Below are 3,953 nucleotides of genomic sequence, written 5' to 3' on the forward strand. Positions count from 1 at the left end.
AGTGTTCAGTGCATTCAGTGTACTAAGAAACCATTCCCTTCATGCATGCAACACAGAAAATACTCCCAATATGGTAAACTTGAGGCTACTGCTACCATAGAGGTACGCTTTTCAAACAGAAGCCGAAGGAAGTGGCTTTTCAAAGTTGCCCCTATAACCCCTGTGTTACATAAAACACTATGCTTTGTTTAATAACTTAAAAAATACATGTTGGTCAAGAACTTTACAATAGGTATGAGATGAATGTACCTGGGTTTGGTTCAAGGTGGGTTTGGTGGACTTTTGAAGTTCAGCTGATGTGTCCTTACCCCAATTAATTGAATTGGTCCCAAATGTAAAAAAAATAGTAATGGCCATTTTCCATATTTATAGACATGGGATTCAAACAAATAATATGAGGGGCTGCGTACAGCCCTGGGAAGCTTATTCCAAAAGCAAGGTGTGATAGGTGAAATCCTCTGCCCCTTTCCATACCCTGCAGCTGCAATCTTCTAGTGTTATGGGAGTTACTAGAGTAAAGGGATATGTCCAGATGCTCATCAAGAGTGCTGACTATGGCCACCCTTTTTGCACCCTCCTCCATTCATAGAAGCTGTCTAAAACCTCTCCAAAATCGAGTTTCTTTTCTTCCCCCCAGCCTGCACACCACCCTCCACTGACTTCTCCATCACGTCCAACAACGCCACCATCAAACCCGCCCCACAGGCCAGAGTACTTGGTGTCATTCTGGACTCCAACCTATCCTTCCAGCCCCAAGTCCAATCATTAACTAACTCATGCAGACTCCACCACCTAACACGCACACTCCGCTCCTCACAAGACCTCCTTCTCTCTAGTTCCCTGGTCTCCTCCTCCCATGCCCGCCTCCAGGACTTCCCCCCATCAGACTATAACCTACTCTCCTCTCCTTTAGGCGCACCCTGAAAACCCACCTCTTCAGGGAACTCTACCCCACCCCCTGCTTACTTGCCGACCTCCTCCACTCTTCCTACCACTCCCTCCCCCACAGCTTTCTCCTCCTGTGCCACCATCCCCTCCCTCCTAGATTGTAAGCTCGAAAGAGCAGGGCCCTCGAACCCCTCATGTTTTGCATTGTATTGTTATTGTTCTGTCACATGTTCTGTCCCCCTTTGTAATGTACAGCGCTGAGCAAACTGTTGGCGCTTTATAAATACTGTATAATAATAATAATATAGTTCAATTAGCTAAATTTATACCGGATTATAACTCTCAGTGTTTTCAAGGCTGCTCTCTGGAGGATACAATGCTCCACATTTGGTGGACCTGTCCAGTAGCTCGCCGTTTGTGGACTAGAGTTTATAATCTCATTCATTCATTACGTCCATTAATCTAAAAAAGGATCCTATTGAGGCCTTACTTTTTAAACCACTTCATGAGTTACCTCATGGACCACTCTCATTGGTCAATTTTTTTTTTTATGTCTACTAAACAGACTGTTGCTGGTTCTTGGAAATCCCCTACCCTACAATTTGAGGAGGTCAGGTCCAGAATCCAAGGTTTTTTTTATCAACAAAAAATTGATGGCTGTACTTTAGAAAAAACATGATAAGTTTCTCTCTGTTTGGCAACCATGGGTGGATTACCAGACAGTTTCTCGTTTTACTACAAAACTTACTAATCTATGATGTGTTGGGTTTTGTCTCTTCTTTCCCCTTATATGGGGATCTTGTCTCCCGGCTCTCACCCCCAGGCGAACTCGTTTTCTTTGCTGACCTGTTTCTTTCTTTTCTCTGCTCTCTTACTCTCTCTTGTTTTCCTGTTTTCTCTGTTTGATTCCTTTCTTTTTTCTTTCTGTCCTCTTTCATATGATTTGTTTATATTAGACTGATTGTCTACCATTTATTTTTGATATCTTGCAGGCCTATGATTTTCAGGGACAACATTGCCTCATGAGAGCGTGGCTCTCTATGTGATATTTTTTTTGTTGCTTTCTTGTATGTAACTTCTATATTTCTGAGTGGTTGCGGACCTTGTGGCCCTTTACCTTCCATAGTGCTACCCAGCCTGGGTCTTGTATGTGTATTTCTGTGCTTGATGTATGTTGTTCCCCTATCTTTTATTGTTTATTATCTTTTTGTATCACACGTTATGGTTATGGTTTGTATGTTTCCTTTAACATGCCTAATAAAATCTTTCGTAAAAGAAAAAAAAAAATGGTCAGTAACATGATCTGACTCTCAGTAATGTTCTGTCCCCTGTTCCCTGCTAATGCCACCTGCACTTCCAATCAAAAAATATGATGGTTATAACATAGGTCTGAGTGACTGCACTGAAAGAGCACAGGAAACAGTTTGTGCATTTTGTGTGTCACAGAATGTTCAACTGGAGGTAGCCTTAAATACGCTAAAAGGAGAAACACATAACAATTAATACCCATGTTGAGGAACATTCTAGCATTAATAAAATCATTCATATGATAATACATAGGGTCTTGCTGATAGTATGATTCTGCGTAAAATCTTTCCTATACCATGTACACGTGTAAATTCTGTGCAAATGTTTACATGCATACAGTGTACAGCACAAATGAAGACATGGATGGTTCCTGCCGCCTAGCCACCTTGGTTGCTGGGACACAGGTGGCTTCTGCCATCTTAAGTCCTCAATTGCTAGGATACAGGCAGCTCTGCTGTCTATTTTTCTAGGTTGCTAAAACACAGGCAGCTTCTGCTGCTTAGCATCCTTGGTTTCAAGGATGCAGTTGTCCCATGCCATCCAGCGCTCTAGGTTGTTTCTGCCACCTAGCCTCCTCAGTTGCTAGGACCCAGATGCCCAATGCCCAGGAGGCCCCTGCTGCCCAACATTCTTAACTTCTGCCACCTAGCATGGTAACTTGCTACGACACTGGCTGCCACTTAGCATCATAAGTTGCTAGGCCCTATGCTATAAGGAGAAACATTATTTATCCCCGCATTAAGGAATGTTTTGGCATTGATAAAATCATTCATGTTAGGGCACTTGCACATGGCTGTATGATTTTACGCAAAATCTTGCCAGCAATAAGATCCTATATAAAATCTTATCTGAACATATGTAACGTTTGTGTTAGTGCTATGTTGCAACCCTTTGAGTTAACATTTGAGTGTTAACTGTCATTCTCTTGCACATACTTTCTTGTCATCTTAATGTGCTTAATTTTACTGTGCTAACCATTTGAACTAAAAAATAATCAAAGTGTCAGTTCACTCTAACTTGTGTGTGAGTCTATTATATGGTAAAAGGCCAGGGGGTTCTCCCACCAAAGGTGTAAGGGTTGGGCTTTCCAAAGCAGGCTCAGGGAGACAGGGAACCCAAAAACAATTCACCAGCTTTCAAGGGGGTTGTGCTACACATATGTGTTTGAAAATATCACATATAGATATATATTAGCTTCTCGGCCTTTTGGCTAAGATCAAGTGTAGTATCTGTTCTTATCAGTGTCCAGTGGGGGTGCTCCCGACCATTCTAGTTTACGGGGATGGTTGTTGTATAGTACTCTCACTGGTATGATGGGGGTCCAGAAGGCTAGTACCGGAGGGACAGAAACCAGGGAGCGCCATGATTCGTTCTGGGGCCTTGGGAGTAATTCCTCTGGGGAGACCGGAAAGACCCAGTACCTCCTGATTTGAACGTGCTACCTTGGTCTGGCCTGGGGCTGAGGAGGCAAAAAGTCCGCAAACTCAGTGCCCCCTGAGGAGACGCGCTCAGGGGTGTCACTAGTAACACTTGGGTGTGGGACCCCACGGTGTGAAAATGACACATGGTCACTGTTTTTACACTCTTTTTTGCACAGCGCCCTAAGGACCAGGCCTTTTGGCTAAGTTCAGGGCAATTTTTGCTACAGGCCTCAGGGCCTGGTCTGTGCACATTTCGGCACGGTACCATTTTTATTATTTTTTTTTTACTTTATCTTTACTTTATTTATTATGCACTCCCACGTTTGTCACTTTTTC

The 3,953-nt window shown here is 43.1% G+C and overlaps 1 pseudogene; it reads left to right on the forward strand.

Annotated features, from left to right (window-relative positions):
- Positions 1-3,386: 3,386 nt before the first annotated feature.
- LOC149457142 (U2 spliceosomal RNA) lies at positions 3,387-3,501 on the forward strand (annotated as a pseudogene).
- The last annotated feature ends 452 nt before the right edge of the window (positions 3,502-3,953 follow it).

Source organism: Staurois parvus, unplaced genomic scaffold (genome assembly GCF_062004578.1).
Source record: "Staurois parvus isolate SC_StPar_1 unplaced genomic scaffold, SC_StPar_1.0 ptg000334l, whole genome shotgun sequence".
NCBI classification, from domain to species: Eukaryota; Metazoa; Chordata; class Amphibia; order Anura; family Ranidae; genus Staurois; species Staurois parvus.